Below are 13,601 nucleotides of genomic sequence, written 5' to 3'. Positions count from 1 at the left end.
TTGCTATACCTTTCTAGGAGAAAGGCAAAAATATTATTTCTTCAATTCATTTGTTTGGTTGTCCTAAAAAGGACAGTTTATTGTTCAATGTAAAATCAGCTACTCCGATAGCGGAAATCACAGTGAATTTGCGTAGGACGTAGGCATTTTTTAAAATTTGATTTGAATAATATTACCTAATCACAATGAGACAATCTGAAAACAAAGTGGAAGGTTGTTTGGACATTGTAAACTAGACACAGCCGGCAGATTATAATTGCTTGTATCCCAAAAATGTTTGTGTGTTGCCAAAAACGGCAGAGCTTTTTACTGCAGAAAGTGCCGGCTATAGCACCTACAGCTGATGCTGTCGTAACTGCATAAATGCAGCTTTTTACTGAATGAAGTGCCGCTGCACCTACCGCTGACGCTACTAACACTACCGCTGCCGCTGCTGCTATTCCCTACTACTTAGTTAGGACTATCCAAGTGGTCATCTACGAGTAACATGATTGGTTTAGATAAAAACAGGCTTTTTTAAAACCCAAATAGTGCGATCCCGGCTCTCTAGGTGTATAATTCTGTCGACCGTGTTAACCGTATGGAGAAGCAGCTAATACATGGAGATGAAGTCGAAATTACAATCGTCGTCATGAAGAAGTTCCAACATTTTGAATGAAGTGTATTGAATAAACGAGAAAATATTAACTCTTCAATTATGTGTTTATTTGTCTCCAAAAGGACAGTTTGTTGTTTACTTCAATATCGGATATGATGCTGATGGCATCTCTATGCTATTCCCGACATTTCGCATTCTTCTGTTAACACAGTGGAAAGCTATTTTTACACTAAAAATTCGACGGCCCACAGATTTCGATTGTCAACATCACAAAACACTTGTGTGTTGTCAAATACTTCCTCACTGCGACCAGAATCGTAGATCTATTGTTAGAATCGGAAATGAGAATGTGCATTCCAGGTTAACTAGGTATAAAATTCTGTCAACCGTGCTAGAGGAAGAAAGTATCAAGCGACCAACAGAGGTCGAATTATACTTTTCAACAAGGCTTGAACATCAAAAAATACAAAAGCTCTAATCAAATAACCAAAAAAAATTTCTGTGAGCTGATATAAAAAAATGTTTATGAACCCGCAAATAAGAACGTGTGTCATATTTGTACATTTAATATTGATTTTTCAACAGTGACAAATTTACCTCGACAAAGAGGATTTTTTTTGTCTTATTTTTCTAGCTTGACTTAGCTCAGGTCTGACTGCACATATAACAATGAATCAAGCTAAAGAAGGACCGACTCATTAACTCCATATGTATAAAAATGTCTTAAGAAATTCCAAGACTCATCATGAAAGCCGAAAAGCTGTCAAACTAACAAAAAAAAAACATTGTGAAATATTAGAACATTAAAAGAAGATCTTGATTGACATTCTTACTCAGCTGAAACTTAGAATTTTAATTAGAAAAAATTCTCGAATCACCCGGTGTACTCGAAGCTTATGAGATACAACACCACAAAGCTTGTTCAGACGTGTCCGTTTCTTTTCTTCAATCATACACCGCATAAAGTTAGATAAAATAATGCAACGTAATAAAACAAGATAATTATAAATTAATAAATAAACAAAGCAATATATCTAATCATTTAAAAATGCAGTTCTTTCTGCCTATCTGTCTGATCCATATAAACTTGGAAACAAATGAACTGATCAGCGTAACAATTTGTATGTAGAGGATGGAATACCAATTCCTGCACAACTCAGGACTAATCAAGCAAATGAAACCAAATTTGGCATGTGGAGGTTTCCAGTGGCAAGGAAATGTTTCATTATTTGCGAATGAACTCAGGACTAATCAAGCAAATGAAACCAAATTTGGCATGTGGAGGTTTCCAGTGGCAAGAAAATGTTTCATTATTTGCGAATGCACTCCTTAGTGTCTAATTTTGTGATCTGGGTTTCCATTGAATTTTCGAAATTTCGTATATCAAAAAAGAAATTTTATCTCTGTGACAATCGCAACAAATCGATAAAAAGCTATATCATATTTACTAACGATTTTGGTTGAGTAAAAAAGTATTGCAGAAAATAAACCATTTGGTGAAATTTTATCTTTGAAATTGACTAGACACCCTGATACAATCCTTGCAGTAGGGGCCGTTCAATTATTACGTGAGCATATTTTTTCACTTTCTCAACTTACCCCCCCCCCCCCCCTCCATTGTAAGATATCGTAAGATTTTTTGATTCTGAATAAATATTAGTAAATAATTAATTCATCACAAAACATTCCCCCCTAAATAAAAAAATGATTTGAAAGAAGCAAACATTAACTTTTTAAAATCAATAAAGACTAGTATAACCATACTCATCATTGATGGTAAATTCATTCTTTGCCCCCCAACATGTGCTGGATGGATTTCAGCATCGTCCAAACCTTCAGGACACTCAATTACATCAGTTGTCTCTCCTGCATCAATACCCTTTGCATTAATCCACTCCACGTCTGAGCTCCACTTTTCTCATCCTAAAGCAAGCACAATACTTCGTTTCCACTTCTGCCCTTATTTCGAGTTAATCGTCCTTCCGTAATTTTCCTTTTATGAATTTTATTGTCCATTCTTTGAATAACATGGTTATTTGAACAGCTGCATTAGCAATATTTCTCTTACGTAAGATAATCAATTCACCCCCTCCCCCCCTTGTAAGTCAACCTTAGAAAATTGTACAGCTCCCCTGCACCCTATTTGATTACGTAATTATTGAACGGCCCCGTAAACCCGAAAAATTGATGATCTGTCCATTTACCAGATTCATAACTGTTTTGGCTTTCTCTTAAAGTATTTCGCAATCAAATCTAATAAAGAGTGATATGAGCTTTTTGGAAGTTTTATCTTTTCGATGTTTCTTAAAGTTCTTCATCACTCTGTTTTCAGTTTTGAATTTATAGGCAGTTTTTCTTCAGGAAGGTGTTGTTTTTGCACCCGTCAGCATTAGTTTTTCGGTATGTCTTTTCATCCCCTAAATAAATAAGAGACTTGCCTGTAAAACAAACTTTTCGCTACATGTTTTAGGGGCCATCCACATACCACGTGGACAGCTTAAGGGGGGGTTGGGTAATGTCCACGGTCCATACAATTTTTTTAGAATTTATATGGACAGTTGTCCACGGAGGGGGAGGGGGGAGTCAAAATCGTTAAAAATCTGTCCACGTGGTATGTGGATGGCCCCTTAGGCAACCGAATCGTATATTTTAAGGAGACAACCTTAGCTACCGAATTATTAGATGGAATCTGCCCTACAAATAAACTTGTAAGCGTTAAAATAGGAACGAGAAAAAAGCTGGAATTTATCCAAGAGGTATAAACCGAGTCTTCCATGTGACATTCCATTTCATACTGCTTTGAACTAGCTAGTACTTTCCGTTTTCGGAAATTAATCATCAATACATGCGTTAACTTTGACTGAAGTTGATTGGTTGTTGAATTATCTAACTAATAATATGACAGTCAATGGATGTTAAACACTGTTTGCAATCTGTAAATGTAAATTGACTTCTCAGTCAATTCAGTGTTTGCCATATCACTTCATAATCGATTTGATTTTACAGACTAATATGTTCGCTCTATAATTACGACATTAGCTCATAGTTTAGCTCAGTAACTCAACACCGAAAGTTTCAGTTCAAAAAAATTAACACACTAGGCTCCGGCGAGATTCGAACTCACGATCTCCTGTTTACTAGACAGGCGCTTTAACCAACTAAGCCACGGCGCCAGTACACCAATCGGCGGCTTATTTTCGATCTACTCAAAAGCGTTTATGTTTCCTCCACTCAGTGCTCCACAGGTCGCACGGCACAGCGGAAAAACAACGCGCGTGCCATCAGTCACTCACTCCGATGGCCCCCGCCAGATGCTGTGGTGGCGGTGATACAATATCAAAACAAAAAAATCATTATTTTATTCGCCATCTGCGACCGAACCGGCGGCGGCCGGCAGTCACCGGCTTATTTACAGCCTCCCCAGTCACGGTTCACTTTTGAACCACATGCTCGAAACCACCGCTACCAGAGCTATTTTTAATAAATCTGCCTATCACTTTCCGCGCCGCGGCCAGTTGCCGGGGCTGCTGGCGTGACAAACTGACGGCTAGAGCCGAAACTAGACGCGCGATCGACAGCAAAAATGGGCACCGAAGCAATCCATCAAACAAATTTCACCCTGGTCCCCGTGTTATGTAGGTACTTGCAGCAACAATAACGATGTACCGTTTGATGGCCGGCGTTGGTGCTAATGCTAAGTAATCCGGTTTCTCTCGGAGGCACAACCGAGGAGTACCTTCCTGGACTGGAACTGAATGATGAACGGCACGGTTGGGTAGCGTTCGCTATGATTAAGTTACGCAAGATACAGTCCGTGAAGAAAATTGCTACAGTCGAGGGATGGTCAATAGTGCTGGGCTGGGATTAATATTAGCCAATGAACGCGGAAGTTTTGCATTCACTCCGATAGGAAAAATCGTGATCGGGGAAGGGCGATAATTTCCTGCGGTAAATTATACATGCAGGCTGGATTGCGCGAGTGTATTATCAGCCGGCGGTTAGATTTACGTAACCCATGATTTACCGAGTGCAGGTCTCAAACGGGTGTTTGTTTATCAAATATTTGTCTCCGCCTTTTGCTTCTCTCTGTGTAAAATCCCAAGCAACGATCCCGTTCTTTTTCAATATTTAATCAACAAATAAACAGTAAAAATCAAATAGTAAGCAACTTTTTTGTTGAGTGTCTTTCGGGATGACAGCGCGCGGGGAGAGAATGTTAGCTTAGAAAGTTTCCGTCTTGCTTAAACGAGCTTGTTTATCCGTTCGATCATCACGTTGACTGATTTTGTGTCTAGTCTGGTGGTGACCGGTTCTGTTCTGGGTTGCAGTCCGAGACGCTCAAATTCCGCTCGTCAAGTCGTGCCTCCTATCAATCAACACGCCGCAACAGTTTGTTGACCTCTCAGTCGCTTATCGAACAAAGCTTGTATCGATTGGAAGGGTTTTTTTCTTCTCTCGACTGTACCTGTGAGGTAAGATCAATAGACTTTATATTTGCGATTGAACTATACACGTGTTTTGGGCGATAAGATCGCCGCAGTGACAGGCAGGTTCTCTGTAGTATTCAGATTGTTCGGGCTTGAAGTATAGGGACAAAAAATGTTGAATGAATGTTATGATCTTCGACTCAATAGAATACTCAGTACAAACGTTTCATATATATGATAAATCGATAAGCTTTCTTATCAGCTGGACTGAATTCAAAGCTTCTAATTTCTACACTTTTTACACAGTGCTTGGAAAAACTTGGAAAACCTGGAATTATTAGTAAATTTCATTTTGTGAGAAAAAACCTGGAAATGTAAGAACATGTTTAGAACGATTGAATCTGATTTAATCTAATTTTGCCTCTTGTGCAAATGTAATTTTTTTTCTCGTTCCTATTTTAACGTCAATAAGCATATTTGGAGGGCAGTTTCTAAATGATTTTTTGGTAGTCGTCTCCATAAAATATACGATTGGATTGCCCAAAAATGTTTGCGACCTCTGGGCAATAGCTTATGATATTTGATTTCAAAATGGCAGCACGCTTTGTTCAAAGATATGCGGAGTGATTCGCGATTAGGGCTCAACTAACAAAATGTAAATAAATGGTTTTATTACACTATTGAGTTTGAAAAGACTTACGAAATTCATGAGAAGAATCCTTTCTTTTGTATAAATCGATAAAATTATTTAAATCAAGCTTTTAGTGAAGGGCGATAAAGCAGTTTACCCAAAACAAAAGATACTTTGAAACTAGGCCCTTTACATTGTTTTGAAGCAACGGGCTTCTTTGCGGCTTCTTTGCGAAATATTTCGTAAACAGGCGAGAGTAAAGGGCGGATCAACTTTTGTTTTCAAAATAAAGACGCATTTGAGAGGCGCAACTAAACAAAAACAAGGCGAAAGAAAGATGGGCGTATCTCGTTGTCAGAATGCTTTAAGGCGAAATAGAGATGGGCGAATCCCGTTGTCAGAATGCTTTAAGGCTCATTAGAAAAAGGTTAGAAGAAAAGTGCAGATTTAAGCCATAAATGCACAAATTTAATGTAGTATTGTTAGGAAACTATAAGCCAGGTATATTTTACGTCGATTTTTGGTATTGATGTTAATGTTAGTCACTTCCTTTGAAATTACGGTTTGAAAATGTACTTGCAAATTTTCAAACGGATATTCCCCAATGTTTATCTTTTGCCAGTTGCGCCCTTATCGCAAATCAATCCGGATATATCAGGGTGTCTAGCCAATTTTAAAAATAAAATTTCCATAATAAGATTCTTTCTTGAATATAAAAAGTTAAAGGGTATGTGCCTAAGTGTATCAACTCGATACGACAGGATAGATCTGATGGTAATCCTACTGACGCAGGTACATTGGTAGTGTTGGCAGAATAAATGATTTTCAGCATGCAATTCGACATGCTCAACTTGGAACAGCCGTAACTTTTTTAGGAACTTCCTAGCTTTTAGTGTCTTTGTCAAAGTGCAAAAGGCATCCAAATTTAACGTAATTTGACGCAATGTAGAGCATTGTGAAAGCGTTACTGAGCTTTCTAAAAAGGAACATGCAAAAAAGTTGGTTTTTCCATACAAATTTGAAATGCAATGCTCCAAGCGAAGACAAAACCAATCGGCTTCCGGTAAGTTTAGGATTGTTCGAGACCCCAGATGGAACCAAAAAAACTTGGTTCTGAAAAATCGATCACTTTACCCTAATATGCATACATATAGGGCGTCCCAAAATTGCATTAAATCTGGAATCCTGGCGGCTCACTCTTCAGATGATAGGAAATGGTGTTAAGAACAAACTTCTCTTCGAAGGCAGCTCTAAAAAATGATGTTTTCAATAGGCCTCGATGACCTTTTTGGGAAAAATAGGGTTTCCTTATGTTTATTCCAAAAAACAGTTCCAATTGTTAATTTTCCAAGACACCTAATTCTTTTATGTTTTTAACGGGTTCCTCAGAGTCGAAGCAATATGGAAAAAAAATTGTTTAGGTTTGATCATCGTCAATTCATTTTCCTAAAAAATCATCTAGCCTTTAGAAAAAAGATTTTTCAAGTATATTTTGACATTCAATCGATAAAAGTGGGTATGAAGCCGAAAGTTACCATAAGCTGAATACAGTAAAAAGATGGGAAATTTCATGGAGAAAAACTTTGCCGAAAGACTGCATCGCTCTTAAATAACATGATCTTAAGTTATTCGTGATTTACTGTGAAATAAATAGTTACATTCTATGTTTTTCTACATTAGAATGTTTATTTGCCTTATCAGATAGTATGACAAATTCAGCTAAACGTAATTTTTTATATTCGAAAGCAAAAAGTGTAACAAAGACTAAGGTTAGATGAAAAAAAATCACAGGAGGGTTGTGTGACTTTTACAAAAAAGATAACCCGGCTGCTTACATTACAGTCATTTTTTCTAGTAAATAAACGTTCACTAATCAGATCAATCGAATTTTGCGCTTCAACAAGGATTGACCATTCTCAATAATATAGTAAGTTGCTTGTCATGATTGGGGCTTGACATTTTTAAAATTTTGGTAATGCGAAAATTAATTTTTATGCAGAAAATGAAAACTTTTCGGATGTCGTTTTCGGGCTCATGACTGAAGGAAAAGATAATGCAGTACGTTCTGAAACACGGAGATAAAGTAAAATTCATAACAAATTTAAAAATGTGAATTAACTCCTTAAAAAATATTAACTCTTCAATCAGGCTTTCATTTTATCCTGAAAAGGACAATTTGTTATTCAATTTAATATAAGATAACATGCCGATCACATCTTGGGATTATCACTGACAGTGCGAATAAAGTATTCCTTGTGATAAAATAAACAGTGAAAAGCTGATTTAACACTCAAAACTAGACGGCTCACGTGATGTCAACATGAGTCGACTTTTCATTCAATGCATTTACTAGTGCCCGCTATCGCACAGAGACTGCATTTCACTAAAGTGCCTCACTGCATCAGCTGCTATCGATGCTGATACCCGCTACGCTATCCCTAGCCATGCCACAGTTGTGACCGCTATACGCTGCCACTGGTATCCGCTGTCCCTGCATCAGCTGGCCCAGCTGCTATCGATGCTGAGATTCGCTGCAAGTAGTGCGTTATCCATTGCTATATATCGCAGGTGTCCTCTGAACTGCTACTACTGCTGCTAAGGGAGGACTGCTGTTGTCGCTGTCTAGAACTATTATGTGCGGCTTCGGCTGAAACAGGCTCTTATATAGGCCAAATAGCATATTTTCAATTGCAAGGTATATGATTCTGTCGACCGTGCTTGGGAAGCAATCATAGAACGACCAATCAGAGGTCGAATTTTTCGTTTTGACAAGGCTTGACTATTTTCAATAGTAAAATAGTTTGAATAATAGAATTACAAGATTCAAGTCACACTTTCCGTCCTTTTTATTTTTTTTTCATCTTCGTAAAATTACATACATTGCCCCCTTTAATAAACTTGATATTGTCAATTTTATTATTTTTTAATCTGACCTTGATTATGGTTATTTTTTTTAATTTGACACACACACACACACACACACACACACACACACACACACACACACGATATACATGCACACGCGCCATACTCACTTACTCGCGCGCGCTATACTCATACACACGTGCGCTCTACTATCACACACACGCATTATACTCACACGCACTTTCCGAAATAGGGTGACGGCTTCGTTCGATGTATTCTATTTGCAAAAATTCATAACTTTTGAACTAGTTGATCGATTTTCGATTATTTTAGATCAAATCGAAGGCATTTGTTTCTAGTTTTTAAAAAAAAATTTCAAAAAATAAATCTGTGTGCTTTAACATGAAAAAAAAATACAGAAAAACTTTTTTTTACAAAGTTACTTAAAATTAACGGAGCTATAACATTATAAAACAATTTTTTTCTTTTACTTACAAGGAAAAAAGGAAAATACTTGATTTCATCGAAAATTTGAGTCATCCTTATTGTTGATAATTTTTCAATAAGCGTTTTATTAAAGAGTAATAGCTCCTATATTCATATCAGTAATTATTTTCATCTCATCACGCCTTTTTGATCAATTAATCGTCAAATTTGACCATATTTTCGATGTAAAACTTTCAACTACTTGACAAAATCGAGAAGCAAATAGATTTGCTTTCAAAATTTGTAGAGATTTGACGGTGATTTGGACAAATTAGAGAAATAATATGAATATGGGTGCACGTAGCCGTTGAGATGAAAAACGGAGCGAATACTCTATGTAACAACTTTGTAGAAAAAATTTTTTTCCCCAAAATATTGATGTAGAGCTCTAAATTAAAATTTCCTCCTATAATCGGTTTCTGGAACATTGTGCATTGGTAAGAAAGTTCTCGATGGCGCTAAGAAAAATAAGAGCTAACATTGTAACGTTGTCCAAATGACTTACAAAAATCGTATAGATTTTGATGAATTGGAACTTGAAACCGAGGGATCGGAGATTGAAAGGGGTGTATAGATGTTTTAGAGCTGAGAAAGGTGACTAAGATTTTTCGAGAGACCCCCCTCCTCCCCTATTCCAAAAGGGTTGGGTCCCATTCAAATGAAACTCAAATTTCAGCACAGCTCGAGAACCAATCAAGCAAATAGAACCGGATTTGCTATGAGGATGTGTTAGGGTAACAAATATGTTCAACGCCCCTCCCTTTCCCTTAAGTGAGGGGTCCCATACAAATAAAACACAAATTACTGCACATCTCGAGAACTAATCAAAAGAATGGAACCAAATTGCATGGCAAAGGGTTTTAGAAGACAAAAAACATTTCAATAGTGATTCGACACCCCTCCTTCTTCTGGAAGAGAGGGCTACAAATAAAACACAAATTTCTTCACAACTCAAGAACTAACCAAGCAAATGAAATCGAATTTGGTATTTGGAGGTTTTCGGGGTAAAAAATGTTTCTATGATGGTTTGGGGGGGGGGGGGCTGACAAGCTCAGATATCATTTTGATTTTTAAGATGATGACTTCTTGGTTTCTGAAAAATCAAAATACCACTCAATATGAATATTTCCGTAATCAGGATGAGACATAGAAGCCAAGAACACTACCGTTCCAAGCATAACTGTCCCAGCGTCCATTTGGTTTGCGTAAAAGTCAAAAGGCGAGTATTTTTTCATTCCGATAAAAGCAATCATTTCCAACGATTTGTCTTTTGAATTTGATCTTATCCAATATTCGATTTGTCATGCTTAATAACTCTATGTTTTCCAAGTTTATAGGCTGTTTCTAAACGTCATTGTATTCTTTTGATTACTTTACACATTGCCAAATTTAACATAACAAATTCGGTCCAAAGATTGTTATTTACAGTAGCATACTCCCTTGAGACACCGGTTCTATTCCCTAATGTTCACCGTCCCTGTCATTGTTCGGTGTGTGGCCGCTCACCGTTTCAGCATTATGAATCGCCTAAACAAACTATTCCAAACCGTGTAAATATGCTTTTAATTTTCATTATTTGTTCCTATTAGATTACCAGTCGGAATTTATTATCCTCTCGAGTATACTCCACCTGTCGGCTGTGCAGTGAAGGGACCGCGAAGTAAATATGAATAAATTTAAAAATCCTGTACCTCAGCGAGCCATAAGTCACCGGCCAACCGACCGTGGTGCACTCCGCCGTAGGCCAGCACAGTATCACAAAACCGAATCTGGCCAGTGAAACCGGAAAATTATCCAACCTCCGACTGGAAGGAACGCGCAGAGACATATCACCCACACATAAGCGCATACGGTCTCCTATCTACCGGACTCGCTTCATTTATCATTGGCTGAAACTGGTCATTTTTCTTCTCGCTAATTACATTCATTAATTTTCCGGCTACTCGACGGTGCAGCAGCAGCAGCAGCAGTTCCGTCTCCTTCGCCGCCCCAGCCATGTCCACGTCTGGTTGCGCTTGTCTGCTGACTGTCTATCCGGATTGCAGCTTCGGAGTCGAAGCGACCCAAATGACTTTTACTTTCTACTCGGGGCTGAACTTTTCCCTTGTGTTGTTCTGAAGTTTCTAATGATTGCATAATCGAGGGATCCAAGGAATGTAAATGGTGCATTGTCTGTGGTAGAAGATGCCACGGAATTGGTAGGAAATTAATTGATTTGTGCTTCCAGGATTGCATGAAACCGCAAATGTATTTACATTCAATATGGTCATATGTTCTTTCCTAACTTGGGTATTTTTAGCCATACACCAACTGTGCCATGTTCCGCTTGAACAAACGGCGAATATTTCATAATCCGCCAGCCAACTTTGCGATGAAAGTTCAGGCTTGGAAATTCCTCGCCCAGAGCTCTTCATGCAGACGCAATGCTCGGGACGCACGGGTGTTTCTTCGGCGCAGCCTGTGTTATGCCGCGAGGTTTGTGCTTGCATCTGACTGTGCGCCCGGTTGGTATTGTGTTCGCTGACACCGACTACTTTGTTTGCTGATACGCTTTTGCACCTTGCTCCTTGCTTCCGCTCACGTTTTTCCACCTCCACCCAAAAACTTCACGATACGGATGGATCCCGGCTATTTGGCATCAGTGTCACTTTCATGTTGCAATGTTTTCCAACTTTCGCCCTACTCTCTCACTTCAGTATGTTGCTACTGTTTGCCAGCCTCCCCCGGGGCCCTGGGTTCCGGGAAAGGCATGTTTCCATGATTCGTCGTTTTTTGCCGCAGCCGCTATGGTGCCAGCCGTGCTGCGTTTCGCTCAATATTGCAACTTCACTGACAGGAGATTATTGTTGTTTGATCTTTTTCCCTCGCCATTTACAGAGCAGTCGATGTTGCTGTCGTTGTTGCGTTTGCTCAGAGTGGAACTGCAATTATTTGAACAAAACTGAGCCAATCTAGACGAGAAAGGTGTGGCCCGACACATTCCAGTTGGGTGCCTCTTCTCGATAGATATCAATCATCGCATACTAAAATTGAAAATTTTCAGGATATGTGATCGATATCGGAACTAAAATTTAAGTTCTGTATTTACATTTCATCAAAATTTCACCAGCAAAAATCGGCGAAGTCCTCTGAAACCAGCAACCATTCGTGTGGCAACTGAATCGGCCAATCAAAGTGGCATTTACTGTCCCGCTGATGTACTCTATGCAAGCGCTGAAAGGCTATTAATTATCCCGGAACCAAGTGTACTCTAAAAACCATCCATTGCACGTGTCTATCCGTCCATCCGTACATCCATCCATCCCGTTGCGATGGACCCGGATGGCGAGTCGCCCTCCGCCGCAGTGGATACGCTACCGATTCAGGATAATTAATAGCTCTCAACACTCATCCGCGACTGACGTGAACTGAGCTCTCACACGGCTGCCTCCAATGGCCACCGGGGAATCGTTCTCGAACTTTCGAGAAGCACACGACACGGTACCATGTACAATAAATTACGCCCGACGCCCATCAAAATTAAACAAATACAAACCTGGTGCGCCTTTTTGCCAGCGCGCCTGAGTCCCGTTTGAACCGTAGAGACCATTTCCGGGGGCGTTCGGTATCAACAGTATTGTTATTCGGTAACAAATAGACAGATAGATACACACTTTTTCCCATCGCACAACCAGCGTCGGGCGGTTACGAAACACGAAACACAATGACTGTGCAAATTTTATTCACTCGTTTCCCCAGAGTGCTGGAGAGTTTTTCTGGTGGGGAAAATCTGAATGGAAAAATGCACGCCATAAATTTTGGGATAAATGATGTGAAAATTCAGACATAAATAATGGACGCAACGCAGCAGCAGCACGTGGAACCATTTGAAAGCGTTTTATGTTTACTTGCTATTATGATGGCACTCGGGAGCAAGTTAGTTTCATAAAACTAGATAACAGCTGCATGGGTGTTTTGTTGAAATCTGGTAATAGATTGACATTTTAAAACACAGGACACGATTCAATTTCCTGATCATTCAATTTTGTAAAGCGTTTTGTGGAGTAACATCTAGCTTTGGGTACCAAGACTGTATTCATTTTTTCTCATTTTATCTTTTTCCCTGTGTTCTTACAAAACAAATTCTAAATCTCAGCATTCAGCTATGTTTTTTATCAAAAAAATTTCTGTTGCCTAATTTCAAATACATTTTCATAAATTTGATCCTTTCTCTGTGTCAATTTCTTTTGCTTTTAAATTGTTTGCCCATTTCCTTCTACATTTCATTACAACTTTTTCCAACTTCAAACCAGTTTTTTCTCCTTTTTTACGTCTATTTTTTACATTCTTTTCAATTTTTTTTTCGTACCACCAACTTCCTCTTATTTATTTTATTCGCTTTTTCTACATTTTTCACTGCATTCTCATTTCAAACATTTTTTCGTTCATATTTTGTGCGATGTTATTGCACCTTTCCCTATATTTAAAAAAAAACTACTACTTACTAGCCTTTTTCGCTTTTCACCGGCATCTTTATCCTTCTCTCATTTCTTTTTTTTTTTTTTTTTGTTTTTTTTTTATTTTCTCGCTCTCGGTTCTCTCCATTTAACTCTAA

The 13,601-nt window shown here is 38.5% G+C and overlaps 1 protein-coding gene and 1 non-coding gene across 7 annotated transcripts in view; both read right to left on the bottom strand.

Moving 5' to 3' along the window:
• The window catches only part of LOC129726569 (probable G-protein coupled receptor Mth-like 1), a 250,390-nt gene that overhangs the window by 65,420 nt on the left and 171,369 nt on the right, over positions 1–13,601 (bottom strand). The gene's annotated exons all lie outside the window — the stretch shown is intronic.
• Trnat-agu (transfer RNA threonine (anticodon AGU)) lies at positions 3,698–3,771 on the bottom strand. The gene has a single exon. It is a non-coding gene; the product is annotated as a tRNA-Thr (tRNA).

Source organism: Wyeomyia smithii, chromosome 3 (assembly GCF_029784165.1).
Source record: "Wyeomyia smithii strain HCP4-BCI-WySm-NY-G18 chromosome 3, ASM2978416v1, whole genome shotgun sequence".
NCBI classification, from domain to species: domain Eukaryota; kingdom Metazoa; phylum Arthropoda; class Insecta; order Diptera; family Culicidae; genus Wyeomyia; species Wyeomyia smithii.
The sequence above is the reverse complement of the archived record's forward strand: the minus strand, read 5'-3'. Positions and strand labels throughout refer to the sequence as shown.